The 16627-nt window shown below is 45.5% G+C and overlaps 1 protein-coding gene across 1 annotated transcript in view; it reads left to right on the top strand.

Annotated features, from left to right (window-relative positions):
* Positions 1 to 851: 851 nt before the first annotated feature.
* The window catches only part of SRRM4 (serine/arginine repetitive matrix 4), a 286526-nt gene continuing 270750 nt past the window's right edge, over positions 852 to 16627 (top strand). The window contains exons 1-3 of the mRNA XM_073790099.1: positions 852 to 887; positions 5124 to 5301; positions 16551 to 16622. The gene's annotated coding sequence lies outside the window, so the exon portion shown is untranslated. The remainder of the gene's footprint in view (positions 888 to 5123; positions 5302 to 16550; positions 16623 to 16627) is intronic.

Genomic DNA, 16627 nt, shown 5'->3' with positions numbered 1-16627 from the left:
CTGTGCAGGGCGGGTGGAAGCCCCAACAGACCGTCCTGGTCATGGATTCCATGTTTATGCAATGTTTTTGCTTTTGTTCCTCCTGAGGCTCAAGAGCTTCAAAATCCAGACTTATTTTTATGCTGATTTTTTGGCTGAGGACTTCTGTATCATTCAGGGAATATAAAAAATCAGACCCCCGGGCTTCCCCAGTGGCGCAGTGGTTGGGAGTCTGCCTGCCGATGCAGGGGACACGGGTTCGTGCCCCGGTCCGGGAAGATCCCACATGCTGTGGAGCGGCTGTGCCCGTGGGCCATGGCCGCTGGGCCTGCGCGCCCGGAACCTGTGCTCCACGGTGGGAGAGGCCGCGGCAGTGAGAGGCCCGCGTGCAGCAAAACCAAACAAACAAACAAAAAAAGCAAACTAAAAATCAGACCCCATGCCTTGGTACCAGTATGCCTGGGGTTCCGATTTCTTACAGGAGACTTTTTTCCCCAATGTAGTAGGTGCCCCACCTTGCATCTCTTTGGTCCACCTGAGTTTTTCTTAAGCTTCAAACATTTCAGAGTGTGCTGCTGACAGCTTTTTACCGCAAGTGCTTGCCTCTGCCTCTCCTCTGCCTGAGAGCTCATCTTGCTGAGCTCTGGTATAACCTGGAAGTGCGGAGAAATTGACACTCTCAGATCAACCTTTAACCATTGGGGGATGGGAGTTGGTGGCTTAATGTCCCATCCCCCATCCTCCGTGGGAGTATTCTGAGGTGTGTTCACCGCAGTCTCCCAGAGGGTCCCCAGCAGTTTCCCCCAGTGGTAACTTGCTTATTACTCAAATTTTATTGGCTTTTCTCGTTTTTCTCTCTTACTTTCTCATCAGGATGTGGCCAGACTCTGGACGGTATATTTGGAAAGGTATATCGCTGATGAATAAAATGTGGGATGTGATGAAGTGAGAGGAGTTCAGGATGACTCCAAGGTTTTTGGCTTGAGCAGTTAAATGGATGCAGGTGCAGTTTGCTGAGATGGGAAAGACTGTGGGAGGAACCGTTTGGGAGGGGCAGTGGGAGTTTGGTATCGGCTGGCCGGGTTAGGTCCGACGTGCTTATAAGCATCTAAAAGAAGACATCAAGTAGGCAATTGATCATAGGACTGTGGCACTCAGCGGAGAGACCAGGTACCTCACAGACTAGGGAGGGATGCTGGCACACGGATAGGCAAGTTGTTCCAGAACAACGAGTGAGTGCAGCAGGCTGTGGAAGCACAAAGGAGGGCTCCAGACTTGTGGTGTTGGGAAGCACTATGGAGTAAGTGATCTTTAAGCCGTGACCTGAAGATCGAGGAGGACAAGCCAAGTGAAAATAGAGGAAGAACAGAGTTTAGGCAAACGGAACAGCCCATGCCAGGCCCCGAGGGAAGGGAGAGCATGTTACCATTTTGCAGGTAAAAGCAGGTCAGTCTCACTCAAGGAAGACAGTGGTCAGGGGAAGGATGGGGAAAGAAGCGTGGAGTGATCAGGTCATGCAGTGCCCTGGAGGCCATGTGCAGGAGTTTGGATTATTTCATGAGTGCACAGGGGTGTCACTGAAAAATTTTAAGCAGGGCACTGAGTGTCCAGATTTAACAGATGCTTCTCTTCTGGAGAGACCTTCCCCCAGAGGCGTTTTGAGCCGAGTCCTGTGAGCTCATCTCTCTTGGGCCACCCCAGGCCTGTCTTCTTGTCCATCCTCATCAGCTCCATTCCCATTCTCACTAGGCATATCACATCTAAGTAGGTCAGGCCAGGCAGAGAAGGTCCTCAGGGACTTTTCTTCCAATGGCAAGGCCTAGATTCAAGGGGCAATAATCTGCATGGACGGCCTGACTTCTTGTACTCAACTGAGGGGAAAGCAGCCTGGGATACTTCCCAGGGCAACCTAAATGGAGTGGGTTTCTCTTTCTTGTGAACCACGAGTTTTTTCAAAAAGCCTCAGGCTTTGGCAGGTAAGATCGCTAAAATCTGAGGCTCCAGTTTGGTGCTAATGGTGATTTTTTTACCCCGGGCAGCTCTTTTTCTCTTAAGTCACCAGATCATGCTAAATCTTGCAGCATGTGGGCATTTAAAATGCATGTGTGTGTCATTTGGGGAAAGATCCTTTGTCAATTTCCCTGTGGCTTTTGCAAGTAGGATACATCTGGATGTGGCAGATTGAGAACAATTGACTCAGCCTCTGAAGCCCTGCATTCTTATATTTGATCATCTGTCATTTACTTTGTGTCCTGGGGCCTGTCTGTTGTCATATCTAAGGTTTAGTTTCACACCTTTTAAATTAATGGGTTACCTTTGACAACTTAAATGAAATGTACAAATTCCTCGAAGAATACAACATACTAAAATTAACAGAAGAAGAAATAGAAAATCTAAAACCTCCTGTATCTATTTAAGAATTGAGTTCACAATTTAAAAACTCTTCTTGACTTCCCTCTGCCACAACTATAGGCCCATTTTATCAAATATTTAAAGATAAAATTATGCCAAGATTACACAAACCCTTTCAGAAAATAAAGAATTGTTTCCAACTCATATCATTAAGTCAGCCTCTCATAAGAAAAGATGACTTAAAAAAGAAAATAATAGACCAATATCTTTGACATAGACTCAAAGTTCCTTAATAAGATATTATCAAACAGAATTCAGCAATACATGAAAAGGTCAAGTTGAGATCAGAACCATGGACACATTGCATCTCACTCTTCCATAGCAAACCCCTGACAGACATCACTAATTGATCACTTTGGTTTTTTCTGGCTGAAACATTCTCAGCCTGTTTCTCCAGGCAGTCAATGTCAATCAGTTAAAGTTGGCATGTGAGAAGAAATCTATTTGACGTCACGGAATTAAATGGATCCTAACAGTACAAAGCTGAGATACTCTAATTCTGTCTTCCTGTTAAAAATTTGAGGTCATTTTACAGGCAAGCACTTCCTTCAGTGTGGGGTGATTTACTCCAGACCAGACATGCAAGAACAAGAGTTCCTTGTTGTGAGCAACTCACACAAAGGAAGAAGCCATAAAATACCAAATGCCTGTAAAGACTGTAACCTTGTTGGTCCTCGTTTACTGCTGTAGCATCATCCCCCACAAGGACAAAATCTGGTACACAGTATCATCCAAGACTGTTTGTTGAATGAATGAGTGAATTCTGAGGGAAGCGGACAAATGGTTCCATCTCTGTAGAGTTGTTAGGTTTATCGCCGCTGAATCGAGGATAACCAGTCACAAATGAGATCCAAAACTGTTTGCTGAATGAATGAATGAATTCTGAGGGGAGCAGACAAATGGTTCTATCTTTGTAGAGTTGTTATAGTTACTGCCATTTAGTCAAGGATAACCAGCCCCAAATGATGAAGCCACGGATTGGGGTCCAAACCACAAGCTGCGATGCAAGGGTTGAGCATTGTTCTGATAATTCTTGTATTAGTAACTTCAGCCTCGTCTTTCCTCTGGTTTGCAGACAGATATATCTGGCTGCCTTCTTGATATTTTCACCTGGCCGCCTCAAAGACTTGTTACGCTCGCAGCCTATCACAGACTGTATTGTCTCCCCACCCCCCACCCCCACCTAGCCCTTCTCCAGTGTTTCTTGTCTTAGTGAGCCTCACGACCATCCATCTGGCTGTACAGGCCAGAAATGATGACAGCCTGAAAACCTCTCCCCTCTTGATATCTCACATCCTAACTATCTCTGAAATATATGCACTCTTCTCTGTCTTCCCCCCCCCCACCCTGAGCTCCCATCACCTCTCACCTGGAAGGGCGGTAACAGTCAGCTGATCTGTCTCCCTGCATCCACCCCACCCCTTCTACCTCATTCTCCACACTGCAGCTTGAGTGATCTGTTCAAAATGCGAAGTAAATTATTCACTCCCTGATGAAAACTGGGTGACTTCTCATTGCCTGTAAGAGCAAAACCAAACTCTGTAAACTCTCACAGCACCCCTGGGTGGTCCGGCCCTCATCCTCTTAAGCCGCCTCATACAACACTCACCCTTTATTTTCTGTGTGTTCAGCCCACTGACCTTTCAGCTCCCCCCAGACACAGCAGGCTCCTTCACTCCCACTTCTCTGCCTACAACTCTTTCCCCCTCCTCTTTATCTAGTTGATTCCGACACACCCCTCAGAGTTCTTGACACTTCCATGGGAAAAACTTCCCTAACCTTCCCCGTCCACCCCTTTCCCAACAATACCCAGGATAACAAAGAACTATCCAGCCCCCCAAGTCAATAATGCCAAATTTAAGAAGTCCTTTTCTAAGTCTAAGATTTGGGGATTTATTGTTACCATAGCTCAACAGGTCTCTTCCTCACTTACACAATGAATGATTGAAATTACAAATTACAAATTTCAATCTTGCTTCTCCACCTCACAGAATCTCTGTTATTTTCCTTAAAGCTAGAGCTTTCAAGAAGGCAGTAAAGGAATTATAAATGAATTGAATCAATGAAATAACTCCATGAGGAGCCAGTACATTTTCTACGTGGAAATAAAAAAGTGGAGGAAACTGCAAAGTCCAAATGTAGAGTTAGTGCCATATAACTGCTAAGAGTAGAGGCTGCCATAGTGGGGCATGGTCCACTGATCTGTTGAATCAGGTCCTTTGCCTGTTTGTGAAAATTAAGTTTTATTGGAACAAAACCATGCCCATTTGTTTATGTAGAGTCCAGGGCTGCTTTCGTACTACAAGGACAGATGTAAGTAGTTGCAACAGAGACAGGAAGGCCTACAAAGCCCAAAATATTTGCTGTCTGACACTTTGCAGAGCAAGTTTGCTGATTCCTGTTAAGGGCGTGGGTTTGAGTCCCAGTTCCAACACTTACTAGCTGTGTGACCTTGAGAAAGTCATATTACCTCTCCGAGCTTTAGTTTTCTCAGCAACCGAATGGAGAGAATAACATGACTTGCCTCATATGGTTGTTTAAGGATTTAATGAGATCACATGCTTTGCACACTGCCTGGCACATAGAATATGCTTAATAAATCATAGCTGTTATTAATAAGTTAGTACTCCAAATCATGAACAATTCTAATAAAGCAAAACCACCTTTTATGTCTCGGGCAGAAGTAGATTCTTTCCTGGGGCCTGACAGTAAGTTTTCTTCCTTTGTCACAGATGCTCTGGCAGCCCATAAGGAAACATGTTTATCTTGAAAGCACCTGGCAGAGACAGCATGGGTGGGGCTGAGCTGGTGGAAGGACCCCATTTCTCAAACCCAGCTTTCTACATGGAATTATTCACAGGGAAACCTTACCAAGCAGCCTTCTGGCTTGGTGTCATCCATCTTCTGAAGGTAATTCAATAGCCCTTGGTAGCTGATGAGGGGAGGTTGCTCTGTTTATTACAGCTGGTTTTTATCAATGACCAGCAACCCGCTGGCTGAGGCCAGGAGCAACAGGCTCTTTGTTTAATCCTGTTAACCCAGGCCTTGTCTGCAGCCAGCTCCAGGCCAGCAGAGGGCCGCTGGCCACGTGGGCAGATGAAGACCTTGGATCATTCTGAGTTGAGAGTGCCAGTTATTAAAGTAGGACTCCTACACAAAGCTTCTTTAAGCGCCTCCCACCCCCAACCTCATCTGGTCAGTGCTACAGTGCTGGGAGGGAGACATTGTCATCCTTGCTTCACAGATGAGATGCTGAAGCTGGGAGGTAGTTCCTCATCTCGTGCCTAGATTAGGGACACCAAGGCAAGTGCTCCTATCTTGACAGGACGCATGTGGGGGGCTGTCTCTGATGTACCGGTCTTGGCTTACCTGTGAGGATCATCTTCGTGAGGGTAGGACCTTGTCCTCTCATTCATAATCTCATTCCTAGGACCAGGCCTGGCACATAGTGGTATTTAATAAATATGTGTAAAGAATGAATGGTGCCCAGGCTTTACACATGTTTTATCCTTTTCCTGAAACACTCTTCCCATCCTTTTGCTTAGCTAACCCCTGCTCGTCCTCAGGGTCACAGTTTATATGTCATCTTGTGTCAGTTGGTGCCCAATCAGGAAAATAGAAAGCATAGGAACTAATTTAACTGAGAGAACTTAATAGGGAGTTGGTTAAGTACTTATTGGAAGATGGAAAAGATAAAAAGGGAACACTGAGGTCACAGAGATAGTAACTGCAGTGGATTAGTTATCCATTGTTATGTAACAAATTGTCCCACAACTCAGTAGCCTAAAGCAACCATTCATTATTTCGTATTTTCTGTGGTTTGGGAACCTGGGCATGGCTTAGCTGGATCTTCTCCATCAGGGTCTCTCATAACAACAGTAAAAGTGGCAGCCGAGGCTGGGGTCTCATCTGAAGGCTCGACTGAGGATGGATCTGCTTCTAAGCTCACTCACGTGGTTGCTGGCAGGATTCAGTTCCCCGTGGGCTGTTGGACCGAAGCCCTCAGTTTATCCCCATCTGTTTGCTGGAGGCCTCCCTCAGTTCCCTGCCACATGAGCCTCCATAGGGCAGCTCACAATGTGGCAAAACAAAACATCATCAGACTGAACAAGCAAAAGAAAACATCCTTGACAGAGGCCACAGTCCTGTTATCTAATCTCTGAAGTGACATCCCATCATCTCTGCCATTTTCTAGTAGAAGCGAGTCAGCAAGTCCGTCCTACATGCCAGGGGAGGTGATGACACGAGGGCACAGATATCAGAGGGCAGGGATCATGGGACCATGTCAGAGACTGCCTCTCACAGGCAGAAAGAAGCTAATACCTAAAGGGAAGAGGCTGGATTTTAGAATCTAGGTGTTTGGAGGAGGGTCCCCACAGGGCTGGGACTGCCTTGGAGGGGGTGGCCTTGGCCAGCTGATACTGGTGAATGATGGGGCACAATGAAGCTGTTTCCGGCAGTGTGAGAAAAAACACCTGGACACAAGAGCTAACTGCTGTTTCTGGAACCACCTGGCACTGCCCAGGGTCAGGGGAGAACCATTGACACTGATGGGAACAGGATGCAGACTGGAAGGGGCAATCCCTTCTGCCCTTCTTAAGGGTTGAATTGTATCCCCCCAACCCTCAAATTCATATGGTGAAGTCCTAGCCCCCAGTACCTCAGAATGGGACCTTATTTGGGAATAGGGTCATTGCAGCTGTCATTAGTCAAGATGAGGTCATGCTGCAATAGGTCATACTAATCCAAAATGACTGTTGTCCTTATTAAAAGGGGGAGTTTGGACACACAGCCCAGTGGAACATGAAGGCAGAGATTGGGGTGATGCTTATACCAGCCAAGGAATACCAACAATTGATAGCGAACCACCAGAAGCTAGGGGAGAGGCATGGAACAGATTCTCTCAGCCCTCAGAAGGAACCCCCCCTGCCGCCACCTTGATTTTGGACTTCTAGCCTCCAGAACTGTGAGAGGATAAAATTCTGTTTTGTAAGCCAACCAGTTGCTGGCACTTGGCTACAGCAGTCCTGGAAAGCGAACACAGCCTCATCCAGCCTTGTAGTCACGTCTGGCTTACACCTTACAGAACCTGCCAGGGATGCAGCTTGAAAAGTAGGGATGTAGTTGCAGCTCAGCTTCATCCAGAGATGAGGGAAGATGGATGTGAAGCTGGGCAATGAAATTGTAATGGCCAGCGAATCCTTCTTTGGGGGAAGCCTTCAGTGACACCACCACAGGGGCCCAGGCTGTTCTCTTGCCTTCTGGGTGTCTCCTCAGTTCTCTGTACCACCTCTGTAGCAGCACTTACTATCCTCTTGTCCTAACTGATTGTTTGTGTCTTCCCCTAGATTATGAACTTCATGAGGGCAGGTACTCTGTCCCTTTTCTTCTACTGTGTCAGCTGTGCCAATACAGACAGCTATCATATTATACATATAATCTCACTTAATCTTCATAATAACCGCACAATGCAGATTTTTTTTTTTTTTTGCGGTACGCGGGCCTCTCACTGTTGTGGCCTCTCCCGTTGTGGAGCACAGGCTCCGGACGCACAGGCTTAGCGGCCATGGCTCACCGGCCCAGCCGCTCCACGGCATGTGGGATCTTCCCGGACCGGGGCACAAACCCGTGTCCCCTGCATCGGCAGGCGGACTCTCAACCACTGTGCCACCAGGGAAGCCCCTATGCAGATATTTTTATCCCCATTTTACTTACGAGAAAACTGGGTGTCAGTGAGATCAAATGACTTGCCCAAGGTCATACAGCTGGCAAGTGGCAGAGCCAGGGTTGAACCTCCTTTCTGTTATCCACCTCTGCTTTCTCCCCAGATTTTTAGAGCTGCCATGTATTAAAGATTTGCAATATGCTGGGAACTGTGTCAGATGCTATCTGCGTATCTGTCTCGAACTCCATATTTATATTAGCTCCATTATCACCTAATCCTCATTTCATAGAGTAAAGCAGTGCTGATGGAGAGCTGGAAACCAAACTGAATATTCCAGTTAAATCCAGTCCCTCTGTATAGCCAGACAACTGAAAAATCAACCAGTGTCCCTCCACTAAGAGCAGATTAATAGATTGTTGGTACATCTAATGGTTTGTTTAGTTGATGGTTTCTGCCATTATTAGGGGAGGGTTTAGAGGGGTTTTTATGATTATAAGACCCACATCAATTAGCCTTGGAAATGAGAATGTAAATAAAAAATGTTATTCTGTTGCCAAGCAAAATAAGTACCTGTACTCATAGCCAATGCTTTAAGAATTTATTCAGCAAATATTTGAGCACATACTACGTGTCTGGTACTGTTCTCACAGCTGTACAAGATATAAAAGTATAAGATGCATTCCTGTCCCCAGGGACCTTGCAGTGTAGTTAAGGAGAGGAGATATGCACACATGAGATGTTAATTAACAAAACAAGGCCATCTAGGGTAAATAGCAAATGAATGGAATGGACAATAGGAAGATGGCGCTTACTGGAATTCAGAGGAAGGAGTGATCATGATGATAGTAATGAAGAAATTTGCTACCCTTTTACTGAGCATTTATCATGTTCCAGGCAGAGTGCTGTTTGTGTGCACTAACGTTTTGCTGATGAGGAAACTGAGGCTTAGAGAAGTTGAATGACTTGCAGAAAGTCACATAGCCAGTGAAGGAGTGAGAATTTGATCCTGGGTTATCTCACCCAGGAATGAGCTCTTGCTTCCATTCTGTATTCTGAGAGTGGATTGTACTCTGCATGTCCACAGAAATCAATGACTGTGTTGGGGGCTGGGGAAGCTCATGTAAATCTTAGAGTTGATGACGTTTAAACTGGGTTTTGAAGCATGAGTAGGAGTTCAATGGCTGGAGAAAGGGAAAAGACACTCCAGGCAAAAGGAACAGTCCCCTGCCCACCACACCCCCCATTTTAGTTTAGAGATGGCTGGTATAAGTCATCCTCATTCTCTTATGCCCCTTCCTTCAGGGAAGGGTTTGGAATTTCACAATATTTCCCCTTTGGCTCTGCTGGTGCTGAGGCTTGATTCTTTGGGAGAGAGAAGCCTCTGTGATTCTACAGCAGACCCAGATCTTGTCAATTATTTTCAGCATCTAGAAGAGACGGTGGTGGGACATCCTCTCTCCCCTCAACACACATAACTATTAAGAATGCTACGAACATTTTGTTGAGCAAACAATTCTTGGGAGAAATAAAGTGCTTATTGCCAATTTAAAAAAGCCATTCTGAGAGAAAACTAAAATAGATGGAAATCAATTGAATTTTCTGCCCTATGAGATCTTGAGCAATGAAACCCATGTAATTGACCAGTGGATTTCAGAGGGGGATGGGTGCAAAGGTAGTAAGAGGAAAGATGAGGACCAAGGAACATGTAGGGGGAGGAAACAGTTGTTTTGCAGAAGGAGAAGTACAGCCCCCTAGGTCTGGATTCCTTCTGAGAGGCCAGAGGAAATATGGTAGGGATGCCACATGTGATAACCTCTCAGAGCTTCCATTTCCTCACCTGTGAAATGGGGGTCATGGCACTGAACCTTTGGGATCCTAGAAGGTACGTGAAGCTCTTTGCATGCTGCCTGGCATGTAGTAGGAGCTCAGAAATGTTAGTTATGATTAATAATAGTACTGTGTTAGAGAGTAAAGTGCAGAGTTGACATTTTAGGTTGGGTTCCCTGGGGTTCTCATGCATGTGATAGATTGAACTCTCAGAAGCAAGCGGTAGTGGGGGAAGCAGGAAAGCCGAGGAGAAGGAATTAAACAAGGATGTGGTCTCAGTTGGAGACTAGCCACAGCACAATCCCACAGAGAGCTCTGGAGCATGAACTGTGCTGCAGAATTGATCTGCCTTGGGGCCCCAGGGTGAGCCTTTTTAAACTCCAGGTCAGTTAGTCATGGTATACAGGATGCTTTGGGGGAGGGATGTGCCCAAAGTGGGCTTTCTGGGTGAAGTGGCTCCTGTTTGAGAGCAGTTCTCCCCCAGGGCAGATGTGAGCCTAGTAGCCAGTACTCACAGCATCTGGGGGATGGCTGCATTGGGCTAGTAAGGGGCGGTCCGGATTGGGTGCACCAGTGAAGTCCATTCCAGTGGTCAGGGTGAGGGATGCAGAGTGGAAACTGAATAAAGTGAGTGTATCAAGACTGTTTTTATGTAGCATGAGGATGACTCTCGTGACAAAAAGATGCAGAGGAGACCCACCCTGATGTAACTCAGGATATTTCCACCTGATTCCTCACAGAGATCTTGGCAACTTCCAGAATCCCAACTTCCCCCCAGAGCCTATCTTATTATGCCACTATTCAAAGATGGGGTGCTTGCTCTTCTCATCTGTAAATCTTGAAACTCAGCTGATTATGGTGCCTTCAGGGCAGAAATTATGTCCTGCCTTTCTTAGTATCCCCCATGATGCTAAGTGCAGTGTCTTGTATATAGTTGGTACTCAGCAAGTATAGTTGAATGAAGAGCATCTCCCCCAAGCATCCTCAGGGATCCCAAGCTTCTGAGTTTGGGGGGTGATTAAAGAAAGTGCCTTCAGTTATGAATGTTCAGACTTCTTGCTCTGGCATTTAAGGTCCCCACCCTCTTGATCCGACCTCCAGGATTAGTTCCAGTAACCCTCTCACCCACCTTCACCAGCCTCACTCTGTTGTCCAGTGGTTCCAGCCCTTTCTCATTTTCTCATACAGTGCTATCTGTCATCATCTAACCAGTTGTCCAGGCTAAAATCCTAGGAGTAACTTTTAATTCCTCTTTCTCTGACCCTTAAGCACCAAATCCACCAGCAAGTCTACTTTTTTTATTCTACTTTCCAAATATGCCCAAGTCTGGCCACTTTTCATTCTTTCCTCTGCTATCATCCTAGTCTAAGTCTTTTCCCCATCTTTCACCCAGATTACAACATCCTCCCCACTGGGCTCCCTGCTCTGGATCTTGTTTACTTCAGCAAGTTGTGTCTAGCATGGTGCCTGGTACATAATGGGCTCTCAATAAATACTTGATGAATGAATGGTTAGGAAATGGCATAAGGTTCCCTTTTTGACATTAAAAAAAATCATGGATTGCCAAACTAACAGTTGATATTTTAATATACTTGGCTTGGGAAACAATTTGTTGACCAAATGCATCTATGAATTCAATAATGCTTTTGAATAAGCAGGTCTACAGACATTTAAAAAGTACTTCTACTAGGGATGAGGCATTGGCAAATTGATCCCCAAATTGGCAGATACCTTGCAATACCTCTGCAGTCCTCTAGGAGGCGGTGGCTCACAGGTTGGAATCCACTACTCCAGTTAAACTAGGTCTTTGCTATTCCTGCAACATGACTCATTGTGGGATTCTGTTCCCACCGCTGTGCCTTTGTTCCAGCTGTGTCCTCCCTTTCAAATCTACCTCAAACTCTAGGTGTACAAAGCCCATCCATCTTTAAAGTCTCAGCCCAAATGTCAACTCTTTTAAAGCCTTTGTTGATTTCACCCAAATGAGAAGATTTCTCATCCTCCTTGCTGAGTTTCCATAGAGCTTTATCTGTACTGCTTTTATACACAGCTGTGGGTGCCTGATTTAGAGACTTCATGAACCACTAACATTTGGGAAGGTGCAGGCGGTGTCTGACATAGATTTGGCAACTTTTGACTTTGCCAAAAAGACCTTGAAACACTCAAATCTTATCACCACAGTCATTTCGTAAAAGAAATTTATTTAAACACAAAAAGAGAAAAGGGGGGAGGAAGAGCATTATTTCAAAATAAGGAATCATTTTAACAATGAAATAAATTTAGTTCTACGAAAAATTCACACAAGGATGGTTCTTATTTTTCTCTTGTTTCTGAGTCCTAGTAGGGAATTCATCATAGATAAGCCTTGATCTACAATGGAACATTTGGAAACTTTGTCTTCTAATTCTCCATGTCCCTACCCCATCACCACTTCTCATGGGTAGGGAATGTGTCTACTTCAGCACCATCTTCCTGCCAAAGCCTGGCTCATGGTGACTAATCTAAGGCTATTTGATTGAACATCATGAAGGGCAGAGGCCCTGTCCTTTCTCTGGAATACTTTTGGTTCCTGATTCTTTGGCCTCTGTGCCACTGATGGTTAAAGAAAGCCCTTGCAGTAGAATTACCCTTTTCTGGAAGGCAAGGGCAATGTAGAACCCCTTGGATTTTTACCTACTAAATCCGTACTGAAGGTACTCATGTAGCCTTCAAGGAAGACATTGTCCATCCATGGAGAAAGAAGAGACTACGATGTTCTTAATTTGTAATATCATAGTAGATGCTCAATTGATACTTGACAAATCTCTATGGATCTCGAAATCTATGAAGCTGACTCTTTGTTTTGGTCCTGGGAGCCTTCTTGGTTGAACATGAGCCCTGCCACTCTTGGCTTTATATTCCAAAGTACAGGTGTTCCTTTAAGCAATCGCAAGACATAATGGAGACCAAAGGCAGCTGGGTTCTGGGTCCTTTCCAGTCATGGGACAGAGGGAGGCCTTGTGGCTTACCCTGAGCTGCTTTGGATAGCTGCTCTTTTTAAGAGCCCTTGGGAGAACCGGGCCAAAGACAAGCAGCATCTTCCTGGGTCAAGGCACAAACCACAGGCACCCCAGGAATTTGGGGCACAGAGCTGTCCCAAGGAGGTTGAATGCCTGGTGCCCAAACTCTCTGTCTGTGGGATAACGAATTCTCATTTGATCATCTGCTGTGTAAATCATTGACGATGGGGAGTTAATCATGCATAGAAAATGAATCCTTTCTCTGCGTTAATGAGCACAGTGCTCAGAGCAGCATCTGTTTACCCCTCCACTCTCAAATCTCTGGCAGTTTGAACAATTAATTGTGCCCAATAAGCTCTCTTTGTTTCAGGGCATTAGGGGAAAAAGCCCCAGTTCTCCCCAAAACACACATACCACTGGGTGGTGGGTAAAAAGCCTCTACTTAACTACTTTACCCACTTAAAAATGATGTTCTAAGAATCAAATGGTGTATACAAGTGTGTGGGGGGGTATGGGGCATAGGGAGAGGAAGGGAGGGAGAAGGGAAGAGAAGAGAAAGGAAGAGAATGAGGAGGAAATAATAATTTTGGCTTCTGTTTTTATGAGTACTGTGTCATGCATCAGGCAGTGTACCGAGTGCTTCACTTATGGGATCTTGTTTCATCTACATAATACAATTACAGACAGAGGTATTATTATCCCCATTTTATAGAGGAGAACACTGAGGTTCAGAGAGGTTAAGTCACTTGCCCAAGGCACCCAGCTAGGAAGTGGCTAGGGAGGGATTTGAGCTCAGGCTGTTCTGACTCTAAGGCTCAAGCCTGAGCTGATTTGCTACACTTGTCCTTTCCTTTCAGTGGAAACCTCACTCACCTTCAAGTCCTCATCCTAAGGACCCTCCCCTGATCCCTCTTGGACAACCTGCAGGCAGAGTCTTTGAGGCTAAGCTGCCTAGGCCTCCATCTCAGCAGTGCCATTTTGCAGCATCGGCACCCTTCACTTCTCTGAGCTTCAGTTTCCTCACTTATCAACTGGGAACAGTCACAGTGCCTTCGCGTATGATTTTGTGAGGATTGAATGAGATGCTATACAGAGAGCGGGCACAGAGCCCTGTATCAGTCATATTCTTACTACTATCCTTTATGGAACACTTACTATGTGCCAGGCACTTTGCTAAACATGTTATATACAGTGTGCATCTCTAAGTCACACAACCACCCCAGAAAGTAGGTATTAATTAATCAGTAATCAATTTATCATTTAGCAGGTATTTACTGAGCATCTACTATGTGCAGGTACGTCTTGGTGCTAGGGCTGAAGTCTAGATGGAAGGTGGACAAATAATAATTATATAATTAAATGATGATAAGGGTTATAGAGGGGAGTGCATGGTGCTCTAAGGGCCCGTAGTGAGGGGAGGGGGACCTGATCTATTTTTGGAGGTGAGAGGGGTGTTCAGAGATGTCTTTTTGAAGAAAGTGACATTTCAGCTGAGCCCAGAAGGTTGACTAGGAGGAAGTCAGGTCAAGAAAAAGGATGAGGGAAAAACATTCTGAGCAGAGAATGAGGTTGTGCTATTCTTATTTAACTAGGATCTTTCGTATTTTAATCCAAAGGAATGATCAAATACGGGCTGCTTTCAGATCTGTGGCAGACTTTTGGAGCTGAGGGAAGGGGGAAGTTTGAGGTTGGAGTATATCCTATTCAGATTGCCTGGAATATTTCCATGCAAATAACTAATGAGGTCCTCAGTTAATTTTATTCAATGAATATTCTGTTCTCACCAGACCCTAGAAAGTCAAATCTGGAAGGAAACTTTGAGGTCATCTGGGGCTCTGATGCAAAACATTTGCAAAAATGTTGCACTTAGGGTGACAGCTGTTATTGACTGGTGGTGTCTACTTACAGTTCTCTGTTGGGAAGAGACCTCATTAGTGGCAAATAGTGGTGAATTGATTAGTGATGTCTGCTTCAGGCATGGAACTAGGATTTTTTTTTTAATTTTATTTTTATTTATTTATTTATTTTTGCCTGTGTTGGGTCTTCCTTGCTGCACGCGGGGGTTACTCTTCGTTGCTGCGTGCGGGCTTCTTACTGCAGTGGCTTCTCTCATTGTGGAGCACAGGCTCTAGGCGCGCAGGCTTTGGTAGTTGCGGCACGTGGGCTCAGTAGTTGTGGCTCACGGGCTCTAGAGCACAGGCTCAGTAGTTGTGGCACATGAGCTTAGTTGCTCCGCGGCATGTGGGATCTTCCCGGACCAGGGATTGAATCTGTGTCCCCTGCACTGGCAGGCGGATTATCAACCACTGCGCCACCGGGGAAGCCCCGGAACTAGGAATTGATGGCAGATATGTGAGTAGGGTCAAAAAAAGCTAGACACAGTTGGCATCAGAGCTCCTCTTAGAGAGAAAACTCTCTTTGTCTCAGAATGTATTTTTATAGCCTCTTTTAGGTATTGAAGATGGGCCCTGAGGAACATAAGCTGTAAGAACACAGCAAAACAAAGAGAGGACTAAGTTGCTTTGCATAATTAATAGGAATTCAAAGTCATGGATGAGCAGGAAGAGAGAGGGTGAAAGAGCTTGTAGGGGAGGAGAGGCTGCACCACGTGATGGATAGCTGAACCTCAGAGAGAAGGACAGACAACACAGGAACTTCATGATGGCAGAGTGGCCAAAGATTTCAAAGAGCTGGATACCTCATTTCCAATTTTAAGTAGTTTGTTTCCCCAAACTGACAATAAAAGTCTGTTTTACATATGGAGCCTTTTGTTGTTGGCATTTAGGGGAATGAAGGAATAGGGGCAGTGTCCAGGATGAGATGCCATGTTATAGGAAAACGAGAGGGCATATGTGATGCTGAACTGATGATCCACAAACCGAACCAAACTCAGTAAAAATGGAGAAGCCAGAGCTGGAGAAACACCCTCCATCCCCACCCCCAGATACCCCTGGATGAACAGGAAGGACACTGGGTCTGTTGCTGCGTATGGAACAAGGGTTAGGGCTAATTTCTTTTGGATTTCAAAGAATGGGAGAGTACAAATTGATATATGTGAGATATTCCCCTATGGGCTTCCCTGTTCTAGTCTATCCTCCTAACTTCATAGATGGGGAAACTGAGACCCCTATGGGGGAAGGATCCTAATGGAGTTCTCATTTGATGGCTGCCCAGTGAGCCTTCTTCTCTGAGACTGTGGTGGGAGACATGAGGCAAGGGTAATGAGCCAGCGCCTGTGTCTGCTGTCATCCTTGGTCTGCAGCACTTAGCCCGATTTTCACAAAATTAATATTTTTTACAGACTCTCAGACCCACTTTTACTTTTAAAGTGAAAAATCATCAAAACTTAAATGAAGGCTGTTTAGTCATGTGGGGGGGTGTGCGTGTGTGTGTTTGTTTTGGTGTGTTTGAGCAGGCTATGGATGTAGTTGGGAATCTGGATCTGACTTGAAGGGAAAAAGAAAGGCAAAAGAAGGGGTGTTTGACTTGGTTCCATCTCCCGCTTTGAGCTGCCACTGTATCCCTCCTCCCAGGAGGGGTCCTTTCAGAAGAATACCCTGAAACTCAGGTCTTGTCTGTAAACAGTGGGTGGTCACTTAGTTAATGGTAATCTAGGGGGGAGAAAAGGGCTGCCTGATGAACTGATTTCTCCATTTGCCTCCCTACAGGGCCTACCATTTCTACTAACAGTCACACCTTTGGATGAAGCATGGATGTGCGAACATCTTTGCTAAGAGGGGGTAAG

This window comes from Tursiops truncatus, chromosome 13, assembly GCF_011762595.2.
Source record: "Tursiops truncatus isolate mTurTru1 chromosome 13, mTurTru1.mat.Y, whole genome shotgun sequence".
NCBI classification, from domain to species: domain Eukaryota; kingdom Metazoa; phylum Chordata; class Mammalia; order Artiodactyla; family Delphinidae; genus Tursiops; species Tursiops truncatus.
Note: the sequence above shows the minus strand (reverse complement) of the source record. Positions and strands in the feature narration are given on the sequence as shown.